Source organism: Ailuropoda melanoleuca, chromosome 1 (genome assembly GCF_002007445.2).
Source record: "Ailuropoda melanoleuca isolate Jingjing chromosome 1, ASM200744v2, whole genome shotgun sequence".
In the NCBI taxonomy this organism is placed as follows: Eukaryota; Metazoa; Chordata; class Mammalia; order Carnivora; family Ursidae; genus Ailuropoda; species Ailuropoda melanoleuca.
In genome coordinates this window covers 103,692,250-103,705,608 of record NC_048218.1, presented here as the reverse complement: position 1 = coordinate 103,705,608, position 13,359 = coordinate 103,692,250, and the positions used below count along the sequence as shown (strand labels likewise).

The following is a 13,359-nucleotide window of genomic DNA, read 5'->3' as shown; positions in this document are numbered from 1 at the left end:
CTCAGGTCATGATCCTGGGGTTCTGGAATCGAGCCCTGCATCAGGCTCCCTGCTCAGCGGGGAGTCTGCTTCTCCCTCTGCCTCTGCTGTTCCTCCTGCTTGTGCTCTCTCGCTCTCTGTCAAAGAAATAAATAAAATGTTAAAAAAATAAAATATGAAAAGTTTGAAATACAAAGTACATTTTATAAAGTTGTGCTTCCTTCAGCTTGACTGGGCACACAGATCACTTGTGATGTTGCTAAAAAGGCAGATTTTGATCAAGTAAATATGAAGGTTTGTGTCTCCCCACACCCTGCCACACCCCCAACTCCTATGTTGAAATGGAATGCCCAGTGTGATAGTGTTTGGAGGTGAGGACTTTGAGAGGTGCTTAGGTCCTGAGGCAAAGCCTCATGAATGGGATTAGTGCTCTTATAAGAAGAGGCCCGAGAGTGAGCTTGTGCTCTTTCCAGCAGGTGAGGACACAGCAAGAAGACAGGCCTATAAACCAGGAAGATGGCCTCACCAAGAGTGTGACCAGGCTGGCATCCTATCTTAGGCTTCCAGACTTCTGAGCTGTGAGAAATGAATATTTGTTGTTTAAGCCATGCAGTCTATGGTAATTTGTTATAACATTCCTAGTTGGACTAAGCCAGGAGGTGTATGGTGGCATCTGAGATCCTGCATTTTTTAAAACAAATTTATTTATTTGAGAAAGAGAGAGCAAGAGAGAGCACAAGCAGGAGGAACTGCAGAGGCAGAGGGAGAAGCAGACTCCCCGCTGAGCAGGGAGCCCAATACGGGGCTCCATCCCAGGACCCTGGGATCATGACCTGAGCCAAAGGCATCTAGATGCTTCACTGACTAAGCCACACAGGTGCCCCTGAGATCCTGCATTTTTAACGAGCACCCAGAGGGTGCTGACACCAGATCACACGCAGAGCAGCAAGGTTATAAAGCATAAATGAAAATATAAAGTAATAGCAATACTACTACCTACTACTTCTTCAGTTCTATGCACTGGGTACTCTTGTAGGTATTTTGTAGATGTTAAATTTATCAATGTTCACAAAAATCCTGTAAGGTAGCTACTAATATCTCCACTTTACAAATGAAAATGTAAAAATCAGAGTTGGTTCAACTTTTAGTCATAATTTTTTTCCCCACAAAATAAGACGCACAGGCCAAAAGGAAGTAATATCATTGTCCTTATTTTCGTTATTGCTATAAAACAAAATAAATTAAGCTAGAGGGACCTAAACCATTGCTGGCTTTGGCCAGTGCAGGTTCTCAGGGCTCATTCTATTCACATGTCCTCTCTATGGCCTCATTGTGAGTCAGAAAGTAATCTGGTCCAGGGATCAAAGCCTGAAATGTTTTCCCATTTCCTTCCCCACATTCAAAACAAAACAGCCCTGGGCAAGGGATGCACTTCCATCCCATGGTTATTTGATGAAGACCAACCCCCCCCAAAAAAAAACCCAAAAAACCCAAACCCCTACTAAAACCCAATTTGGAATAAAAAAACATTCTTAAAACACATATCAATTACCTAAGGTAAAAGAAATATACACACATACATACACATGCTAATGTGTACAATGGTTTCAGCTGCCTTAAGGGGAGTTATGTGGTTCTTTCAAATTAAAATTACTAATTTATTCCCACAGAAGTTCTCTGTGAGATAAATACATATCTATCTATCTATCTATCTATCTATCTATCTATCTATCTATCTATCTATCATAAAGATTCCAAAGCATCCCACTAAGAAAAAATCCAAGGGAAAAAAATAATAAAACCAAGGTTTCTTTTTCAGAGGGTCCCAAGGCCCTTTGAGTCAGTGGAGGGGTAGATCTGTTGCTGGTCACAGACCACAGACCACCAATGTGCCTTAGGTGCCTTCAAAGGAGAACTTTATTCCCTATCTGTCTAAATAGTAGATTCCAGAAACCTGAGGGCTTAGGGCTCAATCTGGCCTGGCTTTTCTTTTGTTGTTTAATTTGGAAATGTCAATGTAAGAGCAGATACCTGACTTCTCTTAAAAATGGGAAGACTTGGCCACACTGGACCTAGATTTTTGCATTTGCTTCAGCTATTTGTAGTGGAAGAGTGGCTGCCCCTCTTGACTGTCTCAGCAAGTTTCACTCGTGTCCATTACCTGCCTGGCCCTGTAGGCTTTTGAGTTTGGAATTCCTGGTTCACAAGAAGGGTTTATAAACAGCCAACATTTGCTCATCATTATCCTGAGGAAAATCTGGCCAAGTACGTTGGAACACTGAAAAAAACAGTTTCCTTTTAACAAAGTGAAAGCAGCTGGTTCACACAATAATTATCCATTGAGTTTGTGGAAGCCAGTGTGCCCTGATTTAAACACTTTATATTACTCAGATATGCAAGTGACAAATCTTCCGTGTTCCCCCCGTGGCACAGCTGGTTGTCAGTTGGTATACTCTTGGCTTATGTTCTCTGAAACTCATTTTAAGTACTAGAAGTGACTCTGGAAATGGCCCAATAATTTTTCCATCTAGTTTGCTGTTTAGCAGGAGTTGAACTTCTTGAGGGTCATAAGAGTCAATAGAATGAAGGGAGATTTTCACGTATGGTGGGGTGATGATATCCAGTGAATTAAATTACTCTCTTTAAAAAAGCAAATACTTTTTCAATTCACTTCTTCACTTTTCAACTTTCTCAGTTTAGAGGATGGAGAATATTACAGTTATCTGACTTTTTCTTCATTCAGTAAATATTTATTAAGCACCAACTTCGTTGCCACACACTGTGCTAAACTGGGGACACAACGGTGAATGAGACTGGGTCCTCTGCCCCAGGAAAGCTCAGCCTGGAGGTAGTTATCCAAATATTTATACCCTGGTAGTGACTTGAGAGGTGACTGGTGCCATCTTACAGGTGGAGCAAAGACCTGTCCATCAGGATCCCCAAAGAGATCCCAAAATATTCCCATCTGTTTGCTTCCCAACAGACACATATATTTGCCTTGATTTTTCCAAAGGTCTTACTGTCCCTCACCCCTAGGGCACCTCCAACCAACATAAACACCCTTGACAAGAGTGAATCCTCAAAAACCTCCAGGGCAGGGCAGAAGCCAACCCAAAGCACCGTGGTAAACTGCAGAGGAGTGGTCACTACTCAGGTACTGCCAACTGTTGGGAGTCAGAAACGCTGCCGCAATGTTGCCAGAATGTCAGGGTTTGTGAGAGAAGCCAGAAATTGGAATTTATTTAGTGTAACGTCTTTGTGAGAGTTAGGGTTTGAATTTATTTTTAAACCCAGTTTTGATAATCAAAAAATGGGGTCACAGGCAGGTTTCAGTTAGGCAGTCCCCAGACTGTGATCTTTGATTCCAGGAGACCACATGCTCCACCCCCTCACTGCATTTAACAGGGACTCTTAACCAAGAACTAGCAACCTGGAATTCGCCTTTTCCAGGAGGTCCTGTTGGGCCTCTTATGTTTTTGAAAATCCAACACAGGAAAATATTCAGACTTCCTGGGTCTTCCTCTCTTTTTCAATATTTCTCTCTCTCTCTACTATTTTATCTATAATACTTATTTTCATTACAGAGCGGATTTCAAACACATTTATCGATCAATACACAGTATTCTTTAAGAGTAATCTTTGTAAGATATATATGATAACATAACTTAGTTCTTCTGACAATAATCCCTAACTTTTCATATTCACGTCATTCTGGCTTGGAATAAAAATCGTCTCCTGGGCACTTGTCCCTTACTTCTGGACTGGTCTTGAGTTAAAAAGCCCACGATGAATGCCTTATCTTTCGATGCCTACAAAGACTTCATTCTCTACCATTCACAGGTGTTCTATTTGCCCTGCCTCAATTGTATAAGCTAATTACATGAAAGATTTTGTTTTGATTTTCCATCTCCCTGTTCTCAGAGCTGCTTTCTTTTTATCCAACTGCAGTTAAAGAGAAAACAGGATAGAATTGAGAGTTTAAAAGCCTCCCTGGCTTTGTTTTTATTCAGGGAAGATATTTTCAATCTTTAATTATTTTACTGCAGTTTCTCACCTCATTAGGACTTAATTTATGCCCAATAAGTAGAATTAATTTTAATTAGCAATCCCGGATTGTGGATTTTCCTTAGCAACATCCCAGAAGAGGCTTCAACTTTAAGCAGGCTTCAGATTCCCTGCTCTTCTAGAACTGTATCATAAAAAGCAAAAACAGAACAGATACATAAACCAGTGTCCCTAACACAATATATTTATTTAAAACATTTTAATCACCTTGGGGTATTTATTCATCACATTTTAATCACCTTGGGATGTTTTGTCTTTTTTTTTTTCTTTTAATCTCCTCATAGTTGCCACCAAAAGAATATGCATTGAGTATAGCCAGCACCAATTCTTCTCTGGAAATACCTGTCCCTCAGGTATTTAAAACTGATCATTTCATCATCATGACTTCAAACGAGGCCTTAGTAGTTAGTAATGCCTAAATGTGATCTAATTTTCTGAGAATGAGGAAAGTGACTACAGAACCCAAGACAATAATAACAGCTGGCATTTTTAACATTTTTTAATTGCTTGCTACATGCCAGCATTGTTCAAATCACTCTGCCTCAGTCAGCTTATTGAATTCCTATTACCATCCCGTTTTTCTAGGTGGCACAGCTGAGGCACAGAGAGGCCGTGTAACTCGCCCAAGGTCACAGAGGTAGGAGCAGAGCACATATTTGAACCCACGCCCTCTGGCCCGGGAGCCTGCAGCCTTAACCACTTGTCTGCCCTGCCTCCTGGGCATGAGGAGAACCAGAGTAGAGATCTGGTTAAAGTTGGTGGTTTTTCCCTTATAAGTTTGCCTTGGGTAGCTTTTGTTAGTCCATTTGTCCCAAGTTCCTCATTTGTAAATTCCAACAGTATATTTACCAGGATATTGTGGAAACTCATTATTTAAATGTATTCCTAGTTCCTTGGAACTTGGAAGATAGGCTACATAAATATTGCAGAATGATTTAAAAAATACATGGAATGTATTCACCTGAATATATGACGGTGGATTTTCTAACTATAAATAAAGGAATGGGTGCTGAGTTTCAACCCAAGTCCTGAGTCCGTGGCTGCTCTGGATCGCTCTGCATAATCTCACACTGCAGGCTGCTGAGGCTCTAAGGCCAGATTCTCCACCAGGAGTGAGTCCCGCTGAGGCCTCAGGAAACTGCATCCCTGGCGGTGGCTAGGCCTCCATGTGCCTTTTTCCCCTCAAACCTTCTATCCTAAGTGCCAGGAGAGGAATTTGAAGAAGAAGCAAGAGAAAGGATAAATAGTGATATAGTCATACAGTGGAATACTATTCAGCAAGGAAAAAAATGAACTACCTAAATGTGCAACATGGATGAATTTCACGAGCATTCGTGTTGAAAGAAGATAGCCGTAAAGTAATATATACTGTATAGTCTTGTTCACGTAAAGTTGAAGAACAGGCCAAACCTGGGGTGGGGAAACTGTTTTACTTCTTGATCTAGGTGTGGTTACATACAGATGTATACATATCTACAGATCATAAGGTTGTACACTTGCCAATAGTTCACCTGATGCATATTATACCTTAATAAAAATAAAAAGTACTTACATAGAAGACCATCGAGCTGCAAATGCATGGCGGGATCTGTTGCCAGAGCTGAAGGCAGGGACCAGTTTACAGCAGGGCTTGCACGTCAAGCTAAGGGCTTGCCCTTTATTCAGTAAGCCCGGGGCCTCTTGAAGAAGTGACGTGATCAGTCTGGAGTGTTGAAAGCTCAGTCAGCATCATTCTGCGTAGAGAGAGAACTGGAGCAGGGCAAAACAGAGAGCAGGGGAGATAAGATCACCTTAAATAGCCCTCATCTGAGAAAACTCTAATTCTCTATCAACTTGGTGAGTGCACGCTTTCTGAAAATACAAAGCATTCACCTCCAGCTTGGAGTTGGGGAAGGAGGCGGTAGTTCGGGGTATCCATCCTGCCACACCAGGCATGCAGACAATTTACACATGGCTTTTCTGTGGCTGCCGCACCACCATGGGCTCCCCAGGGCAGGTCTTCCTGGCTCACTGCCCTTCTCAGCTTCTCCTATTTCCCCACCCCCAGCTCCTGTCATGGTCACAGTTTTCTTCTCTTAACAGCATTTGCATGGAGGAGGAGGAGGTGGTCACTGCTGCCCACACTGACCTAAATAAAATGCAGGGGTCACAGGGTCATTTCCATGGGGAGTGTGTATAATTTGCACATTCTCACTCAGGCATGCTGTCAAAATTCAAGGAATTTTCCATATTAAAATTAAATATTGCCAACAAAGATCAGCATTTTTAAAAAACTGAATTGAACATAGATGATTTGTAGTGTGTCTGTATCATAGTTGCAAGTCCTTTAATTTTTTATATTTCTTTTGAGCTGTTTCCACTTATTCAATAAACATTTTTAATAAAAAAAACTCTTTGAAGTATATCTGTTTATGTGCTTTAAATACATACACACAGGATAATGGTCTGTCAGTTGTCTGGGTTCTTTTCCGATGTAAGATTCTTCAGGTATGGTTCTGAATTTTTTTTATCACACACACTAAAGTTGCCATTTACAGGCCATTAAATAAATAAGATATTTGGATTTAAAACAAATGCATTTCAACAACTTAGTATTCTTTTAAAAAATGAGTTTGCATGTGTGTGTGTGCACATGCATGTGACATACAAGTACTTAGTTTACAAATGGATTACCTGAACCTTCAGTTACTCCCAAGACCTTTAGCAGTTCAGGTAATATAATCACTGATCCAAAATTTGTACAGCTGGAAGAAAAGCTAAAGATCGGTCAATGGAACCTACCTACTTTGCAAGTGTAGACAGCCAGCTCCATCAAAGCTAAGGAACTTGCCCAAGGTCTCCCTGTTGACAAAGAGTTTTTCCCCCCAGAAGTTTTTTTAGTTTGCTTTCTTTCACCTCCAAACGAGTTATTTTTTTTTTAAAGATTTTATTTATTTATTTGACAGAGATAGAGACAGCCAGCGAGAGAGGGAACACAAGCAGGGGAAGTGGGAGAGGAAGAGGCAGGCTCATAGCGGAGGAGCCTGATGTGGGGCTCGGTCCCAGAACGCCGGGATCACGCCCTGAGCCGAAGGCAGACGCTTAACTGCTGTGCCACCCAGGCGCCCCTCAAACGAGTTATTTTTTAAATATTCTAAGTCAAAGTTCACTCTGGTAATTTGAAGAGAGGAAGAAAAAGATGTTGAAAAATTACTGGGGTCCCTGGGTGGCTCAGGTCATGATCTCAGGGTCGTGAGATCGAGCCCTGTGTGGGGCTCTGCGCTCAGCAAGGAGTCTGCTTGAGATTCTCTCCCTCTGCCCCTCCCTCCTCCATGCTCTCTCTCTCTCAAATAAATAAATCTAAAAAAAAAAAAGAAAGGAGAAAAGAACTACATACATATGAATAAGAAAATGACATCTGTAGTGGAATTAACCCAACTGTGAGCTGGAAAAGATAGGAAAACACAGAAACAAGGTATGAGATTGATCACATCTCTAAGAAGGAAGAAAGAAAATACCAGTGGGGTGTGGTCAGTTTTGTGTACCAGATACCAGCTGATGCTGTTAATCTAGGATGATTTGGTCACTGCCAAGATTGATGGGAGTGGGAGATAGGCTGGAATTTAGATTTATGGCAAAATTTTTAGAAGCCAGGATTAATAGAAAAAAAAATCCATGATAAACAATAAAGATTGAAATACAGACAGGATTTGATGCTGCATCTGCATAATCTGTCCCACTTGTTTTCTGCCCTAATCCTGGCTCTGGTTCCAATAAAACTCTATTTACAAAAATAGGTGGGGCGCCTGGGTGGCTAAGTTGGTTAAGCGTCCGATTCTTGATTTTGGCTCAGGTCATGATCTCAGGGTTGTGAGATCGAGCCCAATGTTGGGCTCCTCACTCAGAGGGGAGTCTGCTTCTCTCCTTCTCCCTCTGCCCCTCCCCCTGCTCGCTCGCTCTCTCTCTCAAATAAATTAATTTTAAAAAATAGGCAGCTGGCCTGTGAGCCATGGTTTGTCAATTTGGTTTTTAAAACACTGTATTAAAATATCATTTATCCTTAAAACAAGACAAAACTAGAGAGGGAGACAAATCATAAGAGACTCTTAATCATAGGAAACAAACTGAGGGCTGCTGGAGGGGAGGGGGGTAGAGGGATGTGGTAACTGGGTGATGGGCATTAAGTAGAGCATGTGATGTAATGAGCACTGGGTATTATATAAGACTGATGAATCATAGGCCTGCATCTCTGAAACCAATAATACATTATATGTTAATTAATTGAATTTAAATTTAAAAAGTTTTTAAAAATGGGAAAAAATATATCATTTATTTTTTTGGCATTCCCTTAAAGTTTGTGCCTAGTCCTGGCCCTGAGGTGGACTTGGCAACAGTGTACAGTGGCTAAGTTAGATGATGAGGCAGCTGGAGTGTAAAACAAAATGCAGTTATGTGTGCTTTTATTCATGTAATTACTTTTCATATAGCTACCTTAGATCCCAGTCAGTACATTTTTATGAGTGAGAGTAAACAGAGAAATTATAGCACCTCCCAGTCCTGGTAGAGTGGGCCAAGTCGCAAGAACGTTCCTGATGGAAAGCTCACTGAGCCCGATCAGGAGCAAAGCAGTAACACTAAGAGATCCAGGGCTGCAACTAGTGTTTTAGCAATGCCTGCATTACTTCGGTGTCTAGCATCCTGTAATCTCACGTTTATACCTCCCCAAGATTCATGCGAGAGCCTCTTTGGTTGGTTTTAAGCATACATTATGGTTCAAAAAGCAACTCAGGGGTCCATAGAAAACCCAGGTCAAAAGATGAAGTCAGAATTTCTTCAGGATGTGAGTGGTGATTTGTCTTAGTCTTACGACTCTTATATACTCATTTCCCAAATAACCTCCAGTCTGAAAGAACACATCTGAAATGTTACACTTCCTGCAGGAATGTACAGTACAATGATTCCCTGTTCCAGGACATTATATGCTTTAGTGAGTCTTTAACAGACTTTGGATATTTTGTTTTCCTACTAAGGTGTTAGCTGAACTCATAATTGCATTTAGGGTCAGCATGGCTTCCTTCTAACTGATTTAATACATACTTAGAGATTTCCTGCTGTCCAGATCTGAGAACATCATCACCCATGGAGTCATTGTGAAGGTAGTCATAGTTGTCTTTAAAATCTGCAAACAGTTCTCAGAACGGCTAATGTGATGCTTGCGCACATCTACCTCCCCAAAATCAAACTATTAATTTGGCTGTGCTGGAACTCTCTGGGCTCATCTGTACATCCATTTATTTTGGGACAAGTCCATTTCTTGCCATGAGAATTTAAGCCATTTTATATTACAGCTTTTGGACTTCATCGCTGCCAACAGAGATAATTGTATCCAGGAAAGGTTTTTTTTCTCTCCCCCCCTTTTTTTTTTTTTTTACAGTTTTTTTGTTGTTATTGTTGTTGTCATTGTTGATTCCTGAAGAGATGAGGTTTCTTTCTCTTTATTTCTTACCAGCTAAACTATTTGATGTATCATAAATAAATAATACATAGTGCACTAGTCATTCATTAAGGAAGAGAAAGTTAAGTCATAATAAATTTCCTGGAGCCAAAGAACACCCCTTTATCTTTTCTCTCAGAGGGTATTTGGGATATAAAATTAGAACAAACCTGAGGACATGTTGGTATGCATCTATGTGTTTTGGTTGCCAAGTACAAGAGGTGAAATAAGTCTCCGATAAATATCTTAGGAGGTACACACTTGTACTGGACAACCCGAAAATGACTGCCCTGTACTGGAAAGAACATAGCGCTCCCTTTAGTAATTTAGAGGCTTCTTTCTCTGTTTGTGGCTGCCTGTACTTGCTGAGTAGCTCAGTTGGCTGGAGCATTAAGTACCAACTGCTCCATAGGAGAGAACAAGCCCAGATTGCTCCAGGGGCACTAAGCTGGGAATGCTCAGCATGGACTAAAGAGGAAGGAGTCCAGGGGTGAGCCCTGAAGACCCAACAGATTGTGGAGGGCTGGGGACCACAGGGAGCCATCTGGCTAGCAGGGCCTCCTTGACAGAGGGGACCCCAGGACTACTTCCATTTTTTTTTAATGGTCCTGATATATTAAAACATAAATGCTAGGAAAGGTATTAAAATTGTAGTATATTTTAAGTTTTTACAACATTTAAAATTACAAACGGAGTAGCTTTTTCTCCTATTGGTGTATTTTTGTGGTTATTTGACCTCATTGGAGATTATGTCCAAAATCCATACTTGAGGCCCTCAGTGAATGCAGGCCTCAGCCAAATGCCTTTCTGGGATGCCACTGCGCCGTCGTTCACCCCCAACCCAGACAAGACAGCCCAACAGGCAAGGTGCATGCTGTCCTTAGAGCTTCTTTTTTACCCTATGCCCTGTGTGGCCTGTGCCCTGAGTAGGCCCTCGAAAAGTATACGTTGAATAAAGGAATTAGGTGTTGTTTAAACATAACCAAGAACTTTACCACCTCATTCGTTTTCTGATATGTCACCTACTTGACTCCCCCTAACCATGCATTCTACCTACCTTTGAAGTTCTAGCCAAGCACCATGCTTTTATGAAGTCTGTCTGTTCCGATTATTGCACCCAATTACCTCTATATGCTTAGATGTCCTCCTGCACTTAGAACCATTTAAAATAGTCTGATATTCCCACACCTCTGACCCTCACTTCTTTCTCAGCCTGGAAAATTCAAACTCTTTGCAGTCAGGAACCATGTCTTATTTTTTCTTTTGTACCTAGAGCGTAAGGCCTAAATTCCATGCACTGCCTGGACATCTTTGAGCCTCACGGGGCCCCAAAGGCCCAACCATGAGTACTCCCACTTTTGCCAGGTATGTCCCCCACCAGGTAGGAAAGGCTGCCCACTTGGCTGGTTCTCCTAATAGCTGGACCAGCTACACTCTACCTGGACCTCAACCTAATAATGTATCTTACTTTCCTGTCAGCCTGTGAAATTATTCAATCAAGCCAATCACATTATCTCATGGGAACCAGGAAACACCTCACCCTCTTCTTACTACAAAGCCTGCCTCCCACATCTCCTGCTAGTTCACTCAACTCCCAAGTACAATCCCCTTGTGACCCTATGCAGTGTGTGATCTCCTCCTATAGGCTGTGAGTATATATGACTAATAACTGCTGTCAATCTCATCTGTCCTGCATCAGGTGTGATATGTTTGGCCATCTTGTACTCTTTAGGATGGGGAATCCTTCCTTCAACAGTTATTAGGAGGTGATTGGAACATTATCCCACACAGAGGGATAAATTTATGTTGATTCTATAATCTTCCTTCTGTGAAGGTCCTAAACCCCAGTAGGAGACTGAAAATTAAATAAATATTTGCTGTGGATGACAACAGATTTATTTTCCTACAAAGAATCTATTTGAATCATATATCAATGGCTTCCACTCACATAGTTATATTTCAAGCAATCTTTTTTTTACTACTTTTCAAGCTGTTGACCAATAAAAGTAACGTTGCCTCAGGGCAAATCTGTACTTAATTTCTATACTAATGATCGGGCATTTACATTGTAATTCCTAATTTCTAATAGAAATAAATTGTAACACTGTCCGCTTATGAAAACAAGATGCTATTATCAGTCAATATAATCAAGAGACTAAACTAACTGAAAGCATATGAGAACTCAGACTTTTCCCACACAAGAATTTACTTAATCTGTTTCATTGCCTCCATTTATCTCATTTCTTTGCAAGGAAAAATGGCAACACTAAAGGCACTAAAAATCAAATAGAATCTTCCTGGAGTCTGTGATTAGTACTGACTTTATTGGTGCTTCAGAGAGAGTTTTATTGGCATTACTCTATCACTTGGTTTCCCAAGGTTGGAGAAAAAAAAATAGCCACGTTTTTACTTCTTTATTCTAAAACAGCAGGTAAAAAATGTACAACAACCAGCAATTCTCCTGCCCAGTTTCCAAATCACAATCATTTTTACATGGACCACCTTCTTGCCAGTGCCTGCCCTTTTCCTGAGTGCTGGTGAGTTAGAGACCAAGGCTCTGAGAGGGAAGAGGGGATCAGGATTGCTGATAAAACCTTAGGTCGACTCTGGTACCACTCTTCGATCACACGAGGAATCTAAGGAGTTGCTTTCTAGTGTCAGCTCTCTAAGAGGGAAATTCCAGGAGGATAAAGTTAGCAGAAAATGGTCATTAAATAATTCTAGCAAGCTTCAGAACAGAAGCCAGGCACAGGGCCCTTTTCTAAATGCCTGGCCAGTACCTGAAATTAGGCTGCATGGAGCCTCTCTAATACTCATTCCCCTGAATGGATGGTAGGGATGTAACACTTGGTAAGTACTGTGTTTTGTGCTGATCATGTGATAACTAAAAGGCTATTGTCAAAGGCAAGTGTATGTGTTCAGAGTTGGGAGCAGGCAAGGAAAAGAGAGAGCTCCAAACAACTCAAAGGCCTTGATGCTCAGACTAGTCATTTCAGGGCCTGAGGAGGAAGCCCAAATGGGCCAGGCCTGCATGTGCTTAGGAGTTCCGTGGGCTCCATGTGTGGATGTCTTGGCTGTCCAACACTCATGGTGAAGTTCCAAAGACGGGCTCTCCAAGCTCACGTAGCTCACGGCTTTTGCCTTCAAAATGGGCAAAGGAAAGATGGGTTTTGCTCCACACAGTGGTTGGAAATGGTGGAAAGAAGTACAAAATAAAGTAACTTTTCCAACACAGGGAGGGGGCAGGCAAGATGCCAAGCCCCTAAGGAAAAGCAGGAATGATACCTCCTGAACTAAGAATTCTGCATTGAATGGAGGGAGAGCTACCAGGGCAGCAGCTGGTTTGCAGGGTTTTGTCCAAAGTTTGCCTACTTTGTGCTGATTGCTGCTGGCTTGGTCAGCCAAAGGGAAAAAAATCCCTACATTTGATCACTTGATATCAAGACCTTTCTCAGTATTCAATACATAAACTTTCTAGATGTATTTAATTTTTTTAGGAAAATATTAAAGAGGGAAAAGTATTTTTCATAATCCATGTATCCAGTATTAATAGTTTTACGTGTATACTGCCAGTAATTGCAAATACACATCTATGTATGTTTTTAAACTAGATTATATAGTTATGTAATCTATTTTTTTAATTTTTAAATTTTGTCATGCTTATCTTTTTATGTTAAGGAATACATATCTGCTTCATAATTTTTAAGGCTACCTATTATTCCAAGTGGATAGACATACCATAATTTACTCAATTGATCCTCTATTATTGGATAGTGTAGATATGTTCCAGTTTTCTGGATCATAAAATAAAAATGCCTTTTCTGTATAATTGGGTTCTAGAA

At 41.0% G+C, this 13,359-nt stretch overlaps 1 long non-coding RNA gene across 2 annotated transcripts in view; it reads left to right on the top strand.

Moving 5' to 3' along the window:
• The window catches only part of LOC117802984, a 32,025-nt gene extending 31,438 nt beyond the window's left edge, over positions 1-587 (top strand). Inside the window, exon 4 of one of the 2 annotated variants that reach the window (XR_004626498.1) lies at positions 456-587. This is a non-coding gene — a long non-coding RNA (uncharacterized LOC117802984). Of the gene's footprint in view, positions 1-452 lie in introns of both variants that reach the window. The other variant, XR_004626500.1, reaches the window with a different exon arrangement.
• The last annotated feature ends 12,772 nt before the right edge of the window (positions 588-13,359 follow it).